This window comes from Nematolebias whitei, chromosome 16 (genome assembly GCF_014905685.2).
Source record: "Nematolebias whitei isolate Nwh7 chromosome 16, NemWhi1, whole genome shotgun sequence".
Lineage (NCBI taxonomy): Eukaryota > Metazoa > Chordata > Actinopteri > Cyprinodontiformes > Rivulidae > Nematolebias > Nematolebias whitei.
In genome coordinates, this window is record NC_056513.1 from 44,742,976 (window position 1) to 44,766,538 (window position 23,563).

A 23,563-nucleotide genomic window follows, 5' to 3' on the forward strand; every position below is an offset into this window, starting at 1 on the left:
CTGTGGAAGATGGTTAGTGGTAGGAAGGAAACCAGAACTCCCACAGAAAGAAGTTATTCCAGAGACGACTAGCAATTTCCTTGGCAGTTTGATTCTTGCAGGGGAAGGCGTGTGCCAAATTGGAGAAATAGTCAGTTAAAACTAGAACATCCACAAACTTGTTCCCCTGCTCGGCAGTCCAAAAGTCTATGCAGACTAACTCCATAGGCTCAGAAGTGACTATCTTCTTGAGTGGCGCACGACTGTGCAGCTCAGATATTTTCCCTACTATGCAGTGCTGACAGGACCAAACGTAGTTTATGACATCATGTCCCAATGCCACTCCAGAAGAACCTTTGCCTCACCAGAGACAAGGTACAGTGCTGACCTTGGTGACCCACTGCGTCATGCAGACCATTGATAACTTTCTGCTTCACTGAGTCAGGCACAATAAACTGAAGGATCTTTTTGTTCATGTGAGGAGCTTTCTTTGCCTTGTACAACATGCCATCCCATATGGTGAGTCTGGTCGAGTGCTTCAACACTCCATGATTTAACAGCCCCTTCACACTTGGTAGGTCTCTTATATCTCCATACAAAGTGCATGGCTCTGCTGATTGTGTCGTCAGCATCCTGCCAATTAACAAGCTGGCTTTGTGGGAGTGCAGAGGACTGGTTCTCATTCAGCAGGGGATTGGAATCAAAATCGGTTCCCATTACATGACATATACCTCCACTGGACTAAGCATTGAGGACAGCAGCCACTTCCTCCTCTAAGACTGAGCCTCTTGTGTATGGTGGGACTGTGTCTTGATGTGGCTCATTTGTAGTCTCACCACCATCATCCACAACAGCCTGACAGTTGTTGGACACTCTGAATACATCCTGTACAAGTCTGTCATTCACACAATTGACCTGGTCCAACAGCAAGGGTCTCATTCACAAGGCGATGACCCATACACAACTTGAGAAATGGCTCATGGTTAAAGCTTCAGCAACATTTTTCTTTGGACCGGGGATGTATTTCAAGTCAAAATTGTATGCAGCGGGTTTTGCCACCCACCGTTGTTCACATGCATCAAGTCTGGGTTTGGTCAGGATATACGTCAATGGATTATTGTCAGCCCATATGGTAAAGTGCCTGCCTTTCAACCAATGGTTGAATTTGTCACAAACTGCCCATTTCAAGGCAAGAAATTCAAGCTGTTGAGCAGAGTAGTTCAACTAGGAGCGTGACAGTGTTCTGCTTGCAAAGGTGACTGGTCTGGCTACTTTTCCACCAGGTGGCAGTTGTGACAGAAGGGCTCCAATCCCATCGAAGGATGTGTCGACTGCTAGAATGAACCAGGCCTGGAAATCCAGGTGTGCTAGAGTAACACTTGTCATGAGGTCATTTTTCAGTGTCTCAAAAGTTGTCTGTCCAATCAGCAGGTGTCAGCCTCACATGACCTCTCTTTTTTTTAGGCTTACGACCCCTCTTCTGATCGTTTTGAGCATCCACTCAAGCAGTGAGCTTAAACAGTGGTTTTGTTTTTGCTGAACATGCCTCAATGAAACTCTGGTAGTACATCATCATGCCTAGATATGATTTGATTTTTCTAGGGCAAGGGGTTTTCCCATCAGACTCCACAAGGTCAGTGACTTGGACATCATTAATAGCCCTTACTTTCTCACGGTCTGTTCGAACACCATCATCGCTGATGACATGCCCAAGAAATTTTACAGTCCATCTAAGGAGGAAGCACTTCTTGGGCATGAGTTTAAAATTGTGTTCCTTAAGTCGGGAAAAAACCTTCTGTAGGCGACAGAGTGCAGAATCCTCAGTAGGTGCAAAAAACATCAAATCATCGAGGTAGTACAATAGGCTCGTGAAATTCTCATCACTGAATATGGACATCATCATCCTCGTGAACGTAGCTGGACTGTTGCACAGGCCTTGAGGAAGGCAGTTGTATTCAGGAAGTCCAAATGGAGATGAGAACGCTGTATATTTCTTGTTGTCAGGGTGCGGGGGACATTACAAAATCCTGACATTAAGTCCATCGTAGAGAAGAAGATGATACTAGCAAGTGCGGCCAGAGCATCGGCTTGATGCGGCAGTAGATAAGCATCCTTTAAAGTTCTTGCATTGAGCCATCTGAAGCCAGTGCAAACTCTGAGGTCCCCATTCAGTTTCCATACCAGAACGAGGGCATAGTCACTATTCGACTTCTGGATAATGCCTCTCTCCTCCTTCTCATTCAGAGTTGCTCTCAGTTTCTCATACTGGCTCTGTGGTACACGCCTGTAGGGTAACTACTTAGCCTATAAGCATGTCTTAAAGACCTGCAGGTTTTTCAGTGGTGGTGTGACGTTGCACGTTCATGGTGAGACGTATTCTGTCATTTCCTGTTTGTCTGTTGGTAGCTCGAGTGAATTGTTTGCTCGAGTCGTCTCTGTTTTCTGGATTTATCTGTCTTTTGCACAGTTTTTCATTCTAGTTCACAAACACACTTAGTACAGTTGTTTTTCTACTATTGGATAGTGCCTAAAACACCTCTTGTCTTTCAACACTTCTCGGTTTTTATGGGTGTATTTGGCTCTGCTAGCTCTTGCTAGCGTTAGTTTAGCATGGCTGCTGCTTCTCACCCTGCTTCCTCTGTTTTCACTTGCTCTGTGTGTCAGATGTTTAGTTACTCCTCTGCCTCCTTTAGTGATAATGATACATGTAACAAATGTAGTCTTATGGTAGCATTGGAGAGGCTGTCTGAACTGGAAGCTCGGCTCCGCGCTGTAGAAAAACCAGTAGCTAGCCAGGTCCCCTTAGATAGCGTGGAACCACAGAGGCTAGCTCCCGTTAGCGGTCCTTCAGCAGACCCCAAGCAGCCGGGATCCCAGGCCGGCTGGGTGACGGTCCGAAGCAAGCGTAGTGCTAAGTCTAAGCCCCCAGTTCACCACCAACCCGTTCATGTTTCTAATCAATTTTCCTCGCTCAGTGACACACCCGCTGAGAAGCAGACCCTGGTTAGTGGAAACTCCATAGTCCGAAACGTGGCTTTAGGGACTCCAGCGGCCATAGTCAAATGCATTCCGGGGGCCACAGCGGGCGTTATAGAATCTTATTTGAAACTGCTGACTAAGGCTAAGGCTAAATATGCTAAGATTGTTATTCACATCGACGGTAATGACACCCGGTTACACATATCGGAGGTCACTAAAATTAATGTTGCTTCGGTGCGTGACTTTGCTAAAACCATGTCGGACTCCGTAGTTTTCTCCGACCCCCTCCCCAACCTGACCAGCGATGACATGTTTAGCCGTATGTCGTCGTTTAACCGCTGGGTGTCCAGGTGGTGTTCTGAGAACGACGTGGGCTACATAGATAACTGGAGTTCTTTCTGGGGAAAACCTGGTCTGATGCGGAGAGATGGCATCCATCCCACTTTGGACGGAGACACTCTTCTTTCTAGAAATATGGCTGATTTTGTTTATCCCCCAAATTATTGACAACCCAGGGTCCAGTCCAAGAAGCAAAGTTGTAGTCCTCCACACCTCTCTGCTGCTTCTCCTCTGTTACCCACCCACACCCCCATTGAAACAGTGTCAACTCGCCCACGGCTCAAATTAAATAAACCAAAAAAAAAATCAGCTCTAAAAATATAAACCATAAAAATCTTATTAAAATAAACACAGTTACTTTACCAGAGCAAAATCATAAATTCATTAAATGTGGATTATTGAACATCAGATCTCTTTCCTCTAAATCCCTGTTAGTTAATGAACTGATAACTGATCATCATATTGATTTATTCTGTCTGACAGAAACTTGGCTACAACAGGAGGATTTTGTTAGTATAAATGAATCCACTCCTGTTAATTATTTAAATTTTCATGTTCCTAGAACAACTGGCCGAGGTGGAGGAGTAGCTTCTATTTTTCAGTCAGGATTATTGATTAATGCCAAAACAGTTATTAGTTATGATTCTTTAGAATCGCTGTCCCTCAGTCTTTCTCATCCAAAATGGAAATCAGAAAAGCCACTTTTACTAGTTGTTATATATCGTCCACCAGGCGCTTACTCTCAGTTTTTGTCTGAATTCTCAGAATTCTTAACTTACTTATTATTAAATACTGATAAAATCATCATAATGGGTGATTTCAATATTCATGTAGATGTTGAAAGTGATAGCTTAAGCATAGCCTTTAATAATTTAATAGACTCATTTGGTTTTACCCAAAACGTCCGCACATTTTCTCATTCTTATCATCACACTCTTGATTTAGTTCTGACTTATGGTATGGAGATTAAGGACTTGGTAATAGTTCCTCAAAATCCTGTTCTGTCCGACCAGTTTTTAATAACCTTTGAGTTTACATTAAATGACTACACAGTCACTGAGAGTAAATTTCATCTCAGCAGGTGCTTATCAGAAAATGCTGTAACCAAATTTAAACAATCTCTTCCATCAATGTTTTCCTCTGTCTTGCAGAGTAATGCATCAGAGAACAGTGACTTAGATCATCTAGTTGATCATCTTACAACTTCAATGCAAACTTCACTTGATAAAATTGCTCCACTGAAAAAGAAAGTGATCAATCAGAGGAAACTGGCTCCTTGGTTCAATTCTGAGTTACGTACTTTAAAGCAGACATCTAGAAACCAGGAGAGAAAATGGCGCTCTACTAATGTTGAAGAATTTTATTTAACTTGGAAAGATAGTCTGCTAACATATAAAAAAGCTCTCTGTAAAGCTAGAACTTTATATTACTCATCTTTAATAGAGGAGAATAAAAATAACCCTAGGTTTCTGTTTAGTACTATTGCTAGACTAATTAAAAGTCCCATTTCTGTTGAACCATGTATCCCTACAACTATAAGTAGTGATGACTTCATGAGATTCTTTATAAATAAAATTATTTCAATTAGAGAGAAAATTCAAACCATCCTTCCTTCTACTATCTCTAGTCCCCTGTCAAATTCAATTCAATTCATTTCAAAAATACTTTATTAATCCCAAAGGGAAATTATTTGTTGTTGCAATTCGTTATCCTCATTTCATTAAGAGATGTTATAGATACTGATGACTGTAGACAGGAAGGATCTCTTGTAAAGGTCCATCCCACAGTGGATCCTAAGAAACTGGCCGCAAATGCCGTCTGATCCGTCCACCCAGACTCGGCTGGCCTCTCGGTTCCCCCGAGCTGTAGGACCACCCGAATGCCAGGCAGAACTCCTCCCAGAGTGATGGCCACTCCTCCCAGCAGTCTGCCAAGCTCCTCGCCGCTGCGGACAGTCAACTGTAGGTGCCGAGTGACGATCCTGTCCTTCCGCTGTTGAGCCATGTTTCCAGCTGCTAGTTCCAGGATCTCAGTGGTCAGGCACTCGAGCACAGCTGGCAGGGAGATGAGAATGCGTCCACAGAACGTCTTTTTCAACTCATTTGAGATTTGGGGCTGTAGTTGAGATATTATTTGAGCTTTTGAGATGTTAATCAGCTGCTGTTGGTTGAAAAACTGACTTGTTGCCATGGTTACGCATCATAACAAATGTCCAAAACTAAAAAAGTTTCAGAAAAAATCCTTCCTGCTGCACAGCATCTGATACCAGAGGAAACAATCATCCAAAAATGTGATTTACATCCAGAAAAAGAGGAATTAAAGTTTCCAAAAGTAAAATCTCAGAATGAAAGTAACAGAGCTGCTCCAACATGCAGCCACCTTGAGCGGCGCAATTCTAGAACCAACTAGAGGCATGAGGCAACTTTAAATATTTCACTGGAGCCGGATTTATGTTTGGACAGTTTTTGTCCTGTTGAGCTCTCTGAATTGTCAAAAATAATAACCTCATCCAAACCATCCACATGCCTGCTAGATCCCATCCCAACCAGACTGTTTAAAGAGGTATTTCCACTAATTAATGTCCACATTTTAGATCTAATTAATTTGTCTTTAATGGATGGTTATGTACCACAGCGTTTTAAGGTTGCTGTAATTAAACCTTTACTTAAGAAGTCTGATCTTGATTCAGAAATTCTGGCCAACTATAGACCTATATCTAATCTAACTTTCATCTCAAAAATTCTAGAGAAAATAGTTGCAGGTCAGTTGCGTGAACATCTACAAAGAAATAATCTGTAAATCTGACATAAAAACTTGGATGACCGTAAATTTTCTCCTGTTGAACAGACTAGACTGAGGTTTTGGTTTTTGGACCTGAGCACCTTAGGAATTAATTTTTCAGTCTTTCTCCCTCATTAGATGCATTAATCTGTCCTCCAGCTCTGTTAAAAATCTTGGTGTTATTTTTGATCAGGACATGTCTTTTATCCCCCACATTAAAAACGTTACTAGAACCACCTTCTTCCACCTGCGTAATATCACTAACATTAGAAACATCTGATCTAAAGATGATGCAGAAAAACTGGTCCATGCATTTGTCACGTCTAGACTGGACTATTGCAATGGTTTATTATCTGGGTGTCCAAATACTTCTTTAAAACATCTTCAGTTGATCCAAAATGCTGCTGCCAGACTCTTAACTGGAGTTACTGGGAGAGATCATATCTCTCCCAGTTTTAGTTTCTCTCCATTGGCTCCCTGTCAAATCCAGAATAGAATTCAAAATCTTACTTCTAACCTACAAAGCTCTCAACAACCTAGCTCCATCTTATGTTACAGACCTTATTGTTCCATATTTTCCTAACAGAGCACGATGTCTTTTTCAAAAGTCGATAAAACAGAGCCCCGCCGATGCCAAAAAGCAGAGTCCCTGCTATCATAAATCCAAATATGTAAACGTCTTCAACATCCTCCTGAGACAAAACTGTGATGCACATCAACTGCCACACTCCCCACGAATCCATGACGTGCCCCACAGCATGAGTCTCAGCTGGACACGCCGGTTCTCCAGGACCTTGTCGCTTTGATGAAAAAATCTTATCAATAGAGTTGAACGCCCATGATACCAAATCCATAATCTTCTTAATTTATGTTTGAGAGATGAGACCCAGGTGCTTCAGACACACAGAGAACAGAGCAGGAAGAAAGAAAAACACGGGGGAGGAGAAACAGAAGCTGCCACCTCGGTGAGAGCCTGGGAGGAAAAGACTACACTACATTCTATACTGACAGTAAAATAGTCCTAGGTTACATCTACAATCAGACTAGGAGATTTTATGTATGTTAGTAACCGTGTAACCAGGATCTGCAGATCTTCTCAGCCAATCCAGTGTCATTATGTAGCTAGCAGTCAGAACCCCACAGATCATGCTACTTGTTCTGTTCCTGCATACCAGCTGCCCCTTGGTAACTGGTATGCAGACTTTTGACTTTTTGTTGCAAGACCAAAGGTTCCCAAATGACTCTTATGATCTTGTAGACCCTAGCATTGACTCAGATGTTAGACCTCATGTAACTATTCTCAAAACTACAGCCTCTACCTGGCAACTTGGTTCTGATAGATTCAGTAAGTTTTCCACTTAGAAGTCACTCACACATGCTCTTTCTAGACTACTGCATGTTATCCACAACTTCAAATCACCACCAAGAATGAACAGTTGCTGCTGTGGTTGGCATTACTGTGAGACAGGACTCACTGTGGACAAGTTTAACAAGCTCAAAACATTGCGATTCAAGCAGTACAACAGGATGTGTATTCTGAAGAGATCAAGTGTGTACAAAAAAATGAGAAGCTACCTAAAACCAGTTCTCTCAATAACATGGACTCTTATCTGGATGAAAATGGACTCCTTAGAGTAGGTGGACTCTTCACCAACTCAAATTTGAACCAAGGTGAGAAGAACCCACCAATAGTTCCAGGCCACCACCATGTTGCAATTCTTTTCATAAAGCACTACCATGATCAGGTCCATCATCAAGATTACCTGTTTACTGAAGGAGTTATATGCTCTGCAGGATGGTGGATAGTGGGTGGCAAGAGAAAGGTTAGCACAATCATCTATCATTGTGTAACCTGCAAAAGACTGTGTCCTTCTGAGCACACAAAAAATGTCAAACTTCCCACCAGACCGACTTGCAACAGACCCTCCATTCACAAATGTGGGCTTAGATGTGTTCGACCCATGGTTTGTGTCTTCCCGATGTACCAGAGGAAGTGTGAACCAAAACAAAAGGTGGGCTGTCATATTCACATGCCTGAGTATTAGGGCAGTTCACATTGAGGTGGTAGACTCACTCGGCACATCTAGCTTTATTAATGCATTTAGTCGGTTTCTGTCAATAAGAGGACCTGTTAAAACTATTAGTTCTGATCGAGGCACCAACTTTGTCAGTGCATGTAAGGAACTAAAGATCTCCTCAAACTTGGACAATACAGCTGTACAGACCTATTTGAAAGAACGTGGATATACTTGGATTTTTAACCCACCACATGCTTCCCACTTTGGTGGGTCGTGGTAGAGAATGATTGGCCTGGCCCAGAGAATATTGGACTCTGTTTTTCAAACTCAAGATGACAAAGCTAACTAATGAAGTCCTCAACACCTTAATTGGGTAGCTTTGGCTGAGTGGTTAAGGCAGTCGTCCTCCAATGCAAGAGTTGGGGATTCGAATCCACCAGCAGTCACATGCTGAAGTGTCCCTGGGCAAGACACTGAACCCCTCATTGCCTCTGATGTGTGTCCCATCAGTGTATGAATGTGATCTCAAAGCACTGATTAGTCTCTTTAGAATGGTTTCTTCAATTAGCTTTGTAGAGATCTAGTAGAGTGCTTTGTGAATGGGTAAATGAGGACACAGATTGTGGCGTAAAAGCGCTTTGAGTATCTGAATAATATAGAAAAGCGCTATATAAGTGCAATTAATTTAATGGCAGAGGTGGCAGCTATTATAAATGTTAGACCTCTTGTCCCAGTTTCTACAGACTCGAGTGACCCTTTCATTTTGACCCCAGCTGCGCTTTTGACTCAGAAGATCATTCCTCTTCAGGCTCCAGCTGGTAACTTCATGACGTCAGATATTTATAGACACCAGTGGTGACAGATTCAGCACCTGTCAAACACATTCTGGGATAGGTGTAAGAAAAAGTTCCTTCCTACTCTCTAGTCACGTCGCAAGTGGCAATCCAGCCAACCTAAGGTGAGCTTAGGAAGTGTTGTCGTACTTAAAGACAGTCAAGTACCAATAAATGAATGACCTCTTGGTCTTATAACTTAGGTCTTTCAAAGTAAAGATGATAGAGTATAGAAATCAGATGGTTCAAAGCTGTTAATAAGACCTATCTCAGAGATTGTAGTTTTGGTTCCTTCATAAAATATCTTGTTTTTCCTAAAGACTCAATTTGTGGCGTTTATTCACATCAGACGGAGAGTGTTCTGTTATGTAGTTGTAAATGTTACGCTTTCAGAAACAAATTTCATCCATGTAGGACAAAAAAAGAAAGACTGCCCTCATGTGTTTATTTCAGGTATTGCAACTTGACAACCTTTTTTTTTATCTGGACCAAAACTTTATTGAAGTAACATAACACTTAGACAAGATGGCCGTTGTAACAAGTGATGTCGTCAACCGTTTCATGGTGTCTTGTTGGAGGAAGATTACTGCATGTATCTTTCGTTTGGGGTTGTATTGCCGGTATGTACTGAAGGATTAGTTTTGTAACTTTGTTTTTGTGCTAAATATAGCTCACTAATGTATTATTTGACTGTGAAATTAGTTTTTCTTTGTTATGCAAATTACCCGCGATTTGCAAGGTTGTCCAAAATGGCGTCGGTAGTGTAGGTTCATACGTATAGAAATATTTAGGATGTTATTCAGCAGAAATCCAGTATAAAAGTGCATTTTAGGCTGCACATATTCACATCTTAATTGTATTGTTTGTCTTGTTTTCAATTTCACTCTTTTGAATGTCATTAAACCTGCTGACAACGGTCTCCAGAATTGTGATATGAGAAAGGTGTTAAATAGCATTAGCATCAGACATGCACCAGTAACGGCACAGGGACAATGGGCTTATTTTATAGCATAACACAACAACATCAACATGGCTTAACAAAGTATAAAACACTATTGAACAGCGTGAAGTATAAGGTACAGCAAAGCCAAAATGTAATGTCCCCATATGTGGATGCAGGGTCTCAGGAGGTTGATAATTAATAAATCTTACTGGGAAAGTAGGACCAGAAGCTCAATCCGTACGCTGCATTGATAAGGGCACTGGATTGGTGCGCCCAGATTCTTCCTATCTCTTGTAATGAAGTAGAATGACCGCACATGCACAATTTTTAACGAGAGTCTATGGACTAGATTCTTACTCCCCCAGGTGCCAGAAATACGTCACCAATCAGACAACATTTTTGAAAGAAACAACTTAGCTCATCATTAACTATAAAATATTTATCTTATACAACAAAAAATATATACATATATTTCAAAATACTTTTATTTTATTATTTCATTTTTATTTTTTAAAGTTGTCAATGTAAAATGGTGAGTGATTCCAGTGGGTGGGTAGCACCCAAGCGCCCTCTATTGATGAGCCGCCACTGCCTCCATGTCCTCTCTAAATGCATCCATATATCTCTTCTTTGTATTTTTCCTAGCAGCTGCATTTCTAACCTCATTTTACCAATATACCCACTGTCCCTCCTCTGGACATGTCCAGATTATCTCAGTATGGCCTCTCTAACTTTATCTCCCAGTTGTTCAACCTGTCCTGTGCTATACATCTGATGATCTCATTCCTAATCTTATCCAGCCTTGTCACTACTGACAAGCACCTCAACATCTTAATTTCTGCCACTTCCAGTTGTTTCTCTTGTCCATAGCTTGTCTCACCACTGTCTTGTAAACTTTTCCTTTGACCTTTGCTGACATCCTTTTGTCGCAAATCACTCCTGAAACTTTTCTCCATCCATTCCATCCTGCCTGGACTTTCCTATTCATCTCTTTAGCACACTCCATATTTGTCTGGACAGTGGACCCCAAGAAAATACAAGGTCCACTATTAAATGTTAGTTAATAAACAGGAATACTCATAATAAAAATGATCCACTCATAAAACAACTAAGAACGTGAATTTGAAAATCTAAAGATTAGTAAAGCCAGCACTGTCAAAAAGAAAGGAGAGAAAATTAGGTGCAAGTTAAAATAATACAAATACAATTTTTATAAAAGCAATTAAAACTGAATAGAACAAAAATATATAGATTACATTTGATTTGATTAATATGATTCAGTTAGCAGTCAAAGTATAAGGGTGCATTCACACCAGCCCTGTTTAGTCCTCTTTAATCAAACTCTAGTTCGTTTGCCTAGAAAGTCCAGTTCATTTAGGGAGGTGTGAATGCGCAATCGAACTCTGATGTGGATCAAAAACTCTGGTCCGCCTAAATACCTAGTTCTTGTTTTGGTTGAAGAGAGCTCTAGCGCGGTTCAAATGCATTGTGAATGCAAGCGAGCCAGAGACCTCTCCAAAATCAGGAAGTGGACTACAGCGCAGGGCCTTCTGTGTAAATACCAAAACAAATGTGCATTTATCATACCTCATACGGAGCCGTCTCAGCTGCCTTGTGTGAAAAAACAACATTCTCCATGGTCTTCTGTCTCATCTTCCGCTCATGCTGAGTCCATTGTTGAAAAATGTTTGTCTGGTACATGTGCCACAGACAAAACAGAAATCCTAAAACCGCTAAAATTTGATGCCACTCCATTTCTGTTTTTATTTCCAAAAGAAATGTTGGTCCCCAATCGAACTGATTCTACCGGACTCAGGTGTGGAAACGACCTAAGACAGTTAAATGGTAAATGGACTGTACTTGCATAGCACCTTTCCATATTATCAAGATACTCAAAGCACTTTACACTACAATTTGTGCCCTCAATTACCCATTCATACAGCACTCTACTAGATCTTTATAAAGACTAATCGGTGCTTTAGATCACATTCATACACCAATGGGACACTCATCGGAGGCAATTAGGGGTTCATTGCCTTGACCAGGGACAATTCAGCATGTGACTGCTGGTGAAATCGAACCTCCCCAACTCTCCCATTGGAGGACGACTGCTCTAACCACTCAGCCAGTGTTGCCAGATTGGGCGGTTTTCATTCTGATTTTGCTGGGAACTATGGGAAGATTTTTGTTGGATTGTTGCATTTTGCCACATACCTGTATTGTTAAATTACCTTGGCTTGTCCTGATGTGCATTCATATTCAAACAGTAAATATACTGTAACAATATATTGCTTGGGCAGATTTTTGCGTGATGTGGCCGTTTTTAACAGATTTATGGGCTGTAAAACCTCGACTGTATCTGGCAACACTGCAACCACAGCTGCCCCAAACTTCAAACTCAAATCGATATCAGCCTTGCTAAGTTTTGTGAATAAATAATTGAACTGAAAGCCAGTCTGAAATGGTAAGTCTTGAGTTTACTTTCAAAAACTTCAACATTCTCAGATGATCTTAGGTCCTCGGGATGGCGGTTTCACAGGTGAGGACCATAATAAGAAAATGACAGCTCAACCCGGGTTTTAATTCTAACGCTGGTTACAATGAGAAGACTTCTTATAGACAACCTGTGGGATCAAAAGGCTCATAAAGGAAAAACACATTTGATAAAATATACAACTAAGACCATAAAAAAACCTTGAAAGCTAAATAAAGGACTGTAAAATCAATTCTAAAAAGCACATGAAGCCAATTCAAAGACTTTAATGTACGTGTGATGTGAGTTTTCTTTCTGTTTTTTGTCAAAATGTGTGCACCTGAATTCTGAAGTAGCTGCAGCTGAGATATTTTCAGATTTATACTCTTCAACACAAAACAAACACATAAATACAACACTTTTGTTTTAGCCCCCAATTTTTATGAGCTGAACTCAAATACTTTTTCTATGTACACAATAGACCTTTTCCTTTTAAATATTGTTCACAAATTTGTGTAAATCTGTGTTATCCTTCGCCTCTCTTCCTCCATCCACCTCATAGGTGTGGCTTATCAAGATGCTGATTAGACATAATGGATATTGAACAGCTGTGCCTTGACTGCCCAGAATAAAAGGCCACTCTAAAATGTGCAGTTTTATCATACAGCACATTGCAGATGTTGCAAGTTTTGAGGGAGTGTGCAATAGACAAGCTGACTGCAGGAATGTCCACCAGAACTGTTGCCTGTGAATTGAATGTTCATTTCTCTGCCATAAGCCATCTCCAAAGGCATTTCAGAGAAAGTGGCAGTACATCCAACTGGTCACACAACCACAAACATGTAACCACACCAACCCAGGACTTCCACATCCAGCATCTTCACTTCCAAGATCATCTGAGACTAGCCACCTGAACAGCAGCTGCAACAGTTGGATTGCACAATCAAATAATTTTAGCACCAACTGTCAGAAACCAACTCATTTATGTTCATCTGCATGCTCATTGTCCTCATAGGAATCTCCAACTGATTGCAGTTCATCATCATAACTGACTTGAGTGGGCAAATGCTCTCATTCTATGGTGTATCATGGATGAATCCCAGTTTTCACTGTACAGGGCAGATGACAGACTGTGTGTATTGTATAGCATCATGTGGGTGAGCAGGTTGCTGATGTCAACGTTCTGAATCGAGTGGCACATGGGGGCGATGGGGTTATGATATGGGCAGGTGTATGTTATGGACAATGAATGCAGAACCTGTGTGGTTAGACTTGGTCTGCAGTTTCGAGGCCAGTTGGATGTACTGCCAAATTATCTGATCATGGACATTCTTGCAGTCAGCATACCTATTGCACACTCCCTCAAAATTTGAGGGAAGAGAAAATTTTGAGAGAGAGAGAGAAAGAGAGCGAGAGAGAGAGAGAGAATGGTTGTTTGTCTTTATGTGTCTCTGTGATGGACTTACGACCTGTCCGGGGTGTCATCTGCCTCTTGCACAGTGATGGATAGATATGGATACCAGTGACCCGAAAAGGAAGAAGCGGATAAAGACAATGGATGGGTGGATGGAAAAACAAAAGTTTTCTGTTTAAATTTTTGTTTTGTATATGTGAGAGAACATTTGCGTGTATGTATTTTTTATTTTTTAATCACATTGAGGGAGCGAGGGTCAGAGGATGAGTCTATGAGTGAGAGTTCACTGTTATGAGTCATTGTGGTGAAATAAACAGTAATACTTTGATTATTGGAGGATTTAAAATGCTAAGATCTACACCATAGGTCTTCAGAGACAGGTTGAGGTCGGAGGCCTAGTTCACTACAATTGTGATACAGTACCAAAATATTGTGATCTTAATTTTTGGTCATATTGCTTATCCCTAATATTGGGGTCAACATTCAGTGAGAAGTAGAGCTGTCATTTCTAACCCAAACCTGAAACCCGGCCTGGCCCGACCTGACCCAGATTAGGGCCGGGTCGTTATAATGAGATTAATGGGTGGGCCGGGCTTGTCTCGGGCTTTGATGCGGTTTTATGAATCATACAGCAGAAATCAAACTAAATAATGCACAATATAACACTGTGTTAATCTACTTAGAGGAGGAGGCAGTAAGTTTACTGATGAGGAATGTAAATATATAAAATAGAGTGCAGAAGTTAATCAGACTGTGAAAAGAGAGCAGCGCTGGCGACACATTGCACAACAATTACTCATGGCCCCGCCCACCCTGCTCCTCTTATGACACATCTGAGGATTAGCACTTGACCTGCACACAATTAAGCAACATAATGAAGCAAATAAAGTACAAAAGAAAAGCTAAAAACTGGAGAACTCACTCTTCAAAGCCAGCATGGTACAAAGTCTGAGGTCTGGATTCTGGACCCTGACGTACTTGCCAAAAATGCTCCAGAAATGTTGAGACCATCACGGCTGTGCAAAGCTCTTGTGTAATATAGAAAACAATCTGGTCTCTCTTGTGTAATATAGAAAACAATCTGGTCTATCTTGTGTAATATAGAAAACAATCTGGTCTATCTGCGCAGCTCTCAAAGACTGTTCTCCAGATGAGCGAGACAACATTCAGCACTGTGTACCTAGTCAGTGCAAGACATCTACTACGAGCTGTGAGAAGATGGAGGCTCGCGGGGAGCAGGCGCGCACGGACATCATCTCCCCCGACATGTTGGGCTTTTTAGTCACAGTTCTAGAACCGTTTTACCGTGCACAGAGAAAACTGGATGGTGACAAATACCCCACTATCAACCTTGTTTGCCTCTGGAATGAGAAACTGAAGCAACACAGTCCTCACACATGTACAGACTCGCGTTTGTGTGCCACAGACATGCAGATGTACTGAAGCGCAGAATCATCTACGACTTCCACAGCGCTGCACTTTTCCTGTGTCATCATTTTAACAAACTTAAAATGATGACACCTGCTGATGTGTGTCAGGTGCACGCTCAGGTCCGTGCTGCTCTCAGCTGGCCGCAGAGCAGAGGACTCAAACCTGCTACAGCGCAATACTGTTTTTACATGACAAACCATGTAAGTAGAACAAAATAACTTCTTGACAGCTTTTGAAATGTATTTATAATTTTGTATTTAGGCAACTTGGGATCTCGTTCCAGCTTTATTCTGCAGGTTCATAGCTCAAGAAACAAGGCTGTTGCTGCATGACGACCCGGCACAAACTGAACCAGCTGGATATATGCACTTTTTACTTTGTTCACGTTTGTGCAATTCTTATTAATATATACTTCAATCATTTTTATTGTTCTTTATCACTCCTGTTATTTTTGCTATTCAAGATTGTGAATTCTGATTTATTTGAGGTTACCTGTGGAGTACCACAAGGCTCGGTGCTGGGTCCTAAACTTTTTTTACTTAACATAAACGATATATGCATTGTATCTAAGTTGTTATAAGTTACTTTGTTTGTCGATGATACCACATTATATTGCTCTGGTAATAATTTGGAGCAGGTCCTCAGTATAATGGAAGGAGAATTACAAGCATTAAAGAAATGGTGTGACAAAAATAAATTATCACTAAATTATGATCAAACAAAATTTGTAATATTTAGTAACAAGAAAATGAAAAAAATTGTTTCAAACTCGTGATAAACAGTATTGAAATAGAGTGAGTTTATGAAATCAGATTTTGGTGGTGATACTTGATTACAAATTGCATTGGAATGCTCAAATTGATAATGTAAAGGCCAAAATGTCAAAAAATATTGCAATACTGAATAAAACAAAACATCTCCTAAATAAGAAAGCCCTTTACTTATTATACTGTTGTTTCATACTTCCATACATGAATCATTGTGTTGAGATATGGGGAAACTCGTATAAAACCAACACAAAACTGGTCTACATGCTCCAGAAGAAAGCTATCCAAATTATAACTGCCTCTGATTACTTTCATCCAACTAATGACATTTTTCTTACATTGTATATATAAACAATTTTATGATTTAGTAGAACTCAGAACAACATGGATTATGTACAAGGCCTATAATAAACTCCTTCCAAGGTGTATACAAAAGTGGTTCAAAATTAAAGAGAAAAACTGTGATTTAAGAGAGAAGGATTTATTAATAAACAAAAAAAAACAAAGGTTAGGACAAATATTAAAAACAACTGTACTTTAGTTAGAGGGATTCAGGTGTGGAATAGATGTCATAAGGAGATTCAACTGTGTTTTTCACTCTTTAAATTTAAAGAAATGTATAAAAATAATTTACTAAACAAATATAATAGGGTTTGATTTTTTTTTTTTTTTTGTGTGTGTGTTTTTTTCTCCCTTTCCTTTTTTGTGTTTTTATGAGTTTATCAATTTAGCTGGAATTCGTTGATATGGTTGAGAAAATCATACAGGAAAATATTCTGCTGCTTTGATTTTGATGTGTAACAAAGTGAAGGTATAATAAGCTTGTGCTTCTGCCTACACTTTTTTCAGTCTACACTTTGTGTTTTTTGTGTTCTTAATTTATTTTACAAAACTGGTTTGGTTCAGAATCTGTATGTAAATTCAGAGACAGGACTGGATAAGACATCGCTTCTTCCTGCTCCATTTTCAAACATTTTTGTTTTGTTTCCAGAATATTTTGGTGAAAATATTTACTTTTTTTAATTTTTTTTTATGGTTTTGTTTAAATTTTTAACTGTTCAAAATTGAAATAAAATTATCTATTTATTATTGTGCAATATTAGTTTCCGGCTGTTATTCTTTCAGCCCTCCATCCATCTTTTCATATTTGCTATGATGTTGTTCATGTTTATGTTTATAGAAATACTTAAATTGCTAGGGGAACACTTCTGTTAAAAAGTACCTATTTATTGTATTGAACATTTTAAAAAAAATAAAACAGTACCTTAAAATTGCACTAAACATCTTGGAGTCATAATTTAATTTTATCCATAATAATGAGATAAATAGTGATTAATTGCAAAAATATTTTAGATTAATCTCGATTAAAATTTGTAAACTTTGCCCAGCACTAACCCCCCCCCCCCCACACACACACACAGATACATACACCCCACACACATACCTACTTAGTACTGCGAGATATAATTACATTTTAAAATATATTGATATATTTATAGGATGAGACAATAATGTCTATAGATAATATAGGCTATATTATCAATATAGTCTATGTTGCTTTATAAATTATACTTTTAATCTTCCAGTGTATCCTGCCCCCCCACCCCCATTTGTCTGTGCCCAACTTCTCATACAGCTTGTTGGCCCCACCTCTACACACCCCTCTCCCACTGAACAACTCACTTATCCCTCCCCCATGAGATTCAACTGGAAAATTTCAGGCAACAAGGGAGATAGAGACAAATGGAGGCCTTTGCCCCAAAACAAATTACGTTACAAAACTCTTAGACGCGTGCTGTGCCTTATGACATAAAACGTGAGAAGACGGGTGCCATTCCTAAAGCAGTAGCCTATTGTATCACTATCATATCAATCAGAGGGGACTTGTTGCTTATGGGCTCATGTCATCAAGGCAGTGTAACATGTTTTTTCTCTCTTTTGACTGCTCCCTTCTTCGGTTGTCACCCCAGCAAGCAAACTTGAGACTTGTAGCTTTCACTCAGAAGTGTCTTTTTGTTCCTGCTTTGTAAGAAAAAAAAAAATACCTATGTCAAATTACAAAACTTGTTGCTTGCCCTACTTTACCACATGGGCAATTCTACTGCACTTCAAACTTGGATCCTCCACCATAGAGAGGCTTGGGCATTTGAGGGTTCTGCATGGTATTATAGGTGTTCTTAGGACTGCACTCTTTTGGACAGAGATCTCCGAGGTTGTTCCTGAGATTTGTTGGAGCCATTCTTTGAGTTTGGTGGTCACAATACTGAGTGCTCCAGTGACCACTGGGACTACTGATGCTGAAACGCTACACAACTTCTGTATTTCCTCTTTCAGCACTTGGTATATACATTCAAGAGTTACATAAAAACATTAAGAAGGAATTAGGGAGAATAGGAAGAAAATTTAATAGATAGTTAAAATGGCTCGGATGCGTTTTTATTTCCCCTGAAATGCTGGAAAAGCGAAACTGCTGCTCGACTTCTTTACCAGAAACAGCTTTTCCTTAAGAGCTAACTCCCAAAAACACTTGACAACTGGAAATGGTTATTTATTCTCATACAGTACTTCCCCACCCCCACCCCACCCCCACCCCCCATCCCACACATACTTCTTTTCTACTGATCACTTGTTCCCTGCACATGTTTAAATTACATTGTGGTTCTCCATCTTTTTTCCTCTCCTCAACCCAGACAAGAATAGCCTAATCAAGACAAATTGTCACTAATCGTCTCTTTCCTTTATGAAAGATTTAGACAGAAGAGCAGAAAGAACAATTTATATCAGAATGAACAGCACTGAACAATGCTATCATGTGGCAGATGGAGGCACAGTGAATGGATCTGAGAGGAACCTACCGACTTGTTGAATGGTCTAACAGTTGAATGGAACTGTTTCCCTGCCAGATTGGATCATTATGAATCTTTGCTTCCAAATCTAAAACCATAAAGAGAAAAAAATAGTCAAAAGATTGAGACCTGATTAGGCGTCATACAAACATTGTTCGTTTATTTATAAAGAAAAAAAATATGTTTTAAAGCCTATATCTAAAAAAAATCCAACACCAAATATTGTCACTTCACACAGGTCATCTGTTTTATCAGCCTGAAACTGCAAGTTAGACTTATTCAATTAGATACCTTCAGTTTTACTTATGTCCGGAAGATGTATGAATATATATGATGATGCACATTTTAATATAATATTTAAAAGACATAAATTATTCAGTATTATGTATTGTGCAGTAAATGGGATTTTTTTAAAATTACAGTATTTTATCAGAATGAGTTCAAGGTTCAGTGCTTGGAACAATAGTCTTTTACTTTATGTACAGTATGCTTCCATTATGTAATGTTATTAAACAGCATGATATTAAGTTTTATTGCTATGCTGATGATAGTTATATTTGTCCATGAAACTTGATGAATCCAATCAGTTATTTAGATTACAAACATGTCTTAAAAACATAAAAACTTAGCTGACCCTTAATTTTCTGCTTTTAAACTCAGACAAGACAGAGTTTGTGTTTTTTTGTTTTTTCCTGAGAATCTTAGAAATAAACTTTGCAGCCTTTTACTTCATCTGGATGGCATTAATTTGGCTTCTAGTTTTAATGTAAAAAAGAAAAAAGGTATTGTTTTTTGTCAGGATATGTCTTATAACACCCACATTAAAAATGTTACCAGAACCGCTTTCCTCTACCTGCGTAATATCACTAAGATTATAAACATCTTGTCCAAAAATAATGCAGAATAACTGGTCCAAACATTTATCTTAGGCTGGACTATTGCAATTGTTTATTATCTGAGAATCCCAAAACTTCTTTAAAAAGTATTCAGTTCATTCAAAATGCTGGTACCAGTGTTTTAATGAGAGCTGGTAGGAGAGATCATATTTCTCCTATTTTAGTTTCTCTCCATTGGCTCCCTGTCAAATTCAGAATATAATTCTAAATCTTACTTCTAACATTCAAAGCTCTCAACAACCTAGTTCCATCTTCTTTACAGATCTTATTGTTCCATATTTTCCTAACAGAGCACTTCACTCTCAGACTGCAGGTTTATTTGTGGTTCCTATAGTTTCCAAAAGTTGAAAGAGAGGCCGAGCATTCAGTCATCAATCCCTTCTCTTGTGGAACCAACTTCCACTTTCTGTCCGTGAGGCTGACACCTTGTCTACTTTTAAGGATAAGCTTAAGTTTTTACTTTTTGATAAATTCTATAGTTAGTGTTGGCTTGGGTTTTCTGCGCTATCACTTAGATATGTTCAAGGTGACTTTATTGTCATTCGCATGACATGTGGTACATGAAGTGGAATGAAATTGTGTACTCAAGGTCCCACTTACACCCATAGCAATAATATAAAGTATATTGAAGAAAAGAAGAAACAGTATACAAGAATCTAAGATATATGCTAAACAATAATAATATAAAATAATATAATAATAGTAGTAAAGGGCAGCACAGTGACTCAACTGGTAGAGCTCCTGCCTCTCAGCGGGAAGGTTGCTGGTTCAAATCCCGGTCTGGTGGTCTTTCTGGGTGGAGTTTGCATGTTCTCTTTGTGCATGCGTGGGTTTTCTCCGGGTACTCCAGTTTCCTCCCACAGACCAAAACTTGCATGTTAGGCTGATTGGTAACTCTAAATTGTTCGTAGGTGTGAGTGAGAGAGTGAATGGTTGTCTCGTTTGTCTCTATGTGTCCCTGTGATGGACTTGCAACTTGTCAAGAGTATACCTCGCCCCTCGCACAGTGATTGCTGGACATGGGCACCAGCGACCCCTGTGACCCAAAATGTAAGAAGCAGGTAAAGGATAATGGATGGAAGGATAGATGGAAGGTGTATTAAACAGCAGCCTGAACGAGTCTGTTGTGAGCATATGAGTATGAATACAGCAGCTTATGAGTAAGAGATCAGCAGCATGGATAATCAGCAGCACAGGTAAAGTCACATATCACCAATTAAAGTGGCATTACAGTGAATTTTCTAGTTAGGATTTATGAGTCAGTTTCAGGGTAGAAGCTGTTCCTGAGTCAGTTGATTCTACACTTAATACTCTGCAACTGCCTGCCTGAGGGGAGCAGGGCAAAAACGGCGTGTGCTGGGTGAGTGGAGTCCTTCATGATGCAGGTGGCCCTCTTCCTGCATCTTGAGGTGTAGATATCTGTGATGATGGGGAGGCTGATTCAGCAGTCTTCTGTGCAGCCTTCACCACTCTCTGCAGATCTTTTCTTTCTCCAGCTGTGCAGCCCTCGTGCCACATGTTAATGTTGGAGCACAGGACACTTTCCACTGCACACCTGTAGAAGGAAGTGAGGACTGAGCTTCCTAGTCCTGCTTGCCTCAGCCACCTGAGGAAGTAGAGCTGCTGATGTGCCTTCTGGATCAGACTGGTAGTGGTATTGCCCCAGGTGAGCATGCTATTCAGGTGCACACCCAAATACCTGTAACTGGAGACCACTTCCACCAGAGCTCCTACGATGTGCAGAGGGGGGTAGGTGTAATTGCTCCTTCTGAAATCTACCATCTGCTCCTTCATCTTCTTCACATTGATGTGAAGGTTGTTCTTCCTGCATCAGCTCTCCAGGTGTTCCACCTCCTGCCTGTAACCGGACTCATCAAAGTTCATGATCAGGAATGGAAATTAGCACCCGCCACTGGCCAAATGTGGGTAAATGTTTTGAAGTAGCGTGTACATTTGAACAACACACTAGCCACGGTGGAAGGTTTACAATTTGAAAAAAATAAAAATAAAAATTACATTTATACTCCTGACTTGTAGGGGGCAGAAATGTGCTTGAGTTGCTGCTGGTTTGCTATAAATGCCATTAGAAGAAGGAAGAAACTTGAGCAGTAGCTTTAGCAATGTAGAGGTACATTTTGAGAGTCAAGCGGGTTGCAGACAACAAAAATATCTCTCCAGAGGAGTCGAGAGAAGAACTGTGGATGTTTTTTTTTAACAATAAATGGAAAAGAAATGGCAATGGCAAGTTCAGTGACTGGCTTGTTTTTGATGAGAGCAGTCAGTCAATGTTTTGTTCCAGCTGTTGGCAGCACAAGCTCTCCAGTATTGTATATTTTTGTATTGTATTATTGTAGGCACAAAAAAAAATTGAAATTAGAGGCCATCAAGGACCACAAATCATCTAAATGCCACAAGGAGCTGAAATGCATCATTCAAGGAGAAAACTGCTGCTATGAGGGTACTAAGCAGCTTTAAACAGCCCAGCGTGAAAAGCTGAACGTACTGTTTAGAAGTGCCCACACCATCGGTAAAAAGTAAGACCCTTCAGCGATTATTAATGGCTCTGCAAGTAAGTAATCCATTTACTATTAAGCATGTATTGTAATGTTAGCTACCTTAATCTTATAGTCCAAAAAAGTTCAATCTGGTCCTCTGGACATTCAAAAAAAACAAAAAACAAAACAAAGCAAAAAAATCTAGAAACGTTTCGTCTCTCATCCGAGAGACTTCCTCAATCTGAGGTGCTGTTTTCAGCTCAGTCTCTTAAATAGCAACTTCTCAGGGTGGATCAACCAGTTTTGTTGCTGACAACCAAAACCAACTGATCACATGCTCAAGAAGGACCATCAGCCTAACAATGGATCATTAGCACACTGATGGCTGTTTACTACTCACAGAGGGCTGAGTGATACTAGCAATCACAGCATTGTAAGAGGGGGACAGTTGAACCCGGAGGCCTCCACCCCTGTTTAATGATGGACAGTTTCTTTTCACAAAGATGGCCTCCTTTACTCCTCTCTCAAACCATCGTTCCTCTCTGTCCAGGATGTGAACATCTTCATCCTTGAAAGAGTGACCGCTGGCCTGGAGATGAGTGTAAACCGCAGAGTCCTGGCCTGATGATGTTGATCTTCTGTGCTGGGCCATCCTTTGGGCCAGTGGCTGTTTAGTTTCCCCGATGTAAGACTGATCACAGCCCTCCTGACACTGAACAGCATACACAACATTACTCTGTTTGTGCCGGGGGACTGGATCTTTGGGATGAACCAGTCTTTGCCATAATGTATTTTGGGGTTTAAAAGCCACTGGGACGTTATGTTTAGAAAATAAACGTCTCAGTTTCTCTGATACCCCCTCAACATACGGAATCACCACTGGTCTGGGTCTGGGTTCCTCCTTTTCACCTGATGGCTGACTGGAGTCCTGTTTGGGTTTCTTCTCTGCTTTCAGGAAGGCCCAGTTAGGATATCCACATTGCTCTAGAGCCTGTCTTGTGTGGGATTTCTCCTTCTGCCTGGCTCCTGAGCTAGTGGGGATGCTGTCTGCTCTGTGATACAGAGTCCTGATGACTCCTAACTTGTGCTCCAAAGGGTAATGGGAGACAAACTGCAAATACTGGTCTGTGTGGGTGGGTTTGCGGTACACCTCGGTTTGCAAATGTCCTCTATCAGAGACTGAGACCTCACAGTCCAAGAAAGCCAACTTGCCATTTTTTACATCTTCTCGTGTGAACTTGATGTATTTATCCACAGAGTTGATGTGGTCAGTAAAATGTTGGACTTCCTGAGATTTAATTTTAACCCAGGTGTCGTCAACATACCTGAACCAATGACTTGGTGGTGTCCCTGAAAAGGACGTCAAGGC

The 23,563-nt window shown here is 40.3% G+C and overlaps 1 protein-coding gene across 1 annotated transcript in view; it reads right to left on the minus strand.

Moving 5' to 3' along the window:
• LOC119422544 (teneurin-3) overlaps window positions 1-18,887 on the minus strand; it is a 145,768-nt gene extending 126,881 nt beyond the window's left edge. Inside the window, exon 1 of the mRNA XM_037689921.1 lies at window positions 18,813-18,887. The gene's annotated coding sequence lies outside the window, so the exon portion shown is untranslated. The remainder of the gene's footprint in view (window positions 1-18,812) is intronic.
• Window positions 18,888-23,563: the final 4,676 nt, after the last annotated feature.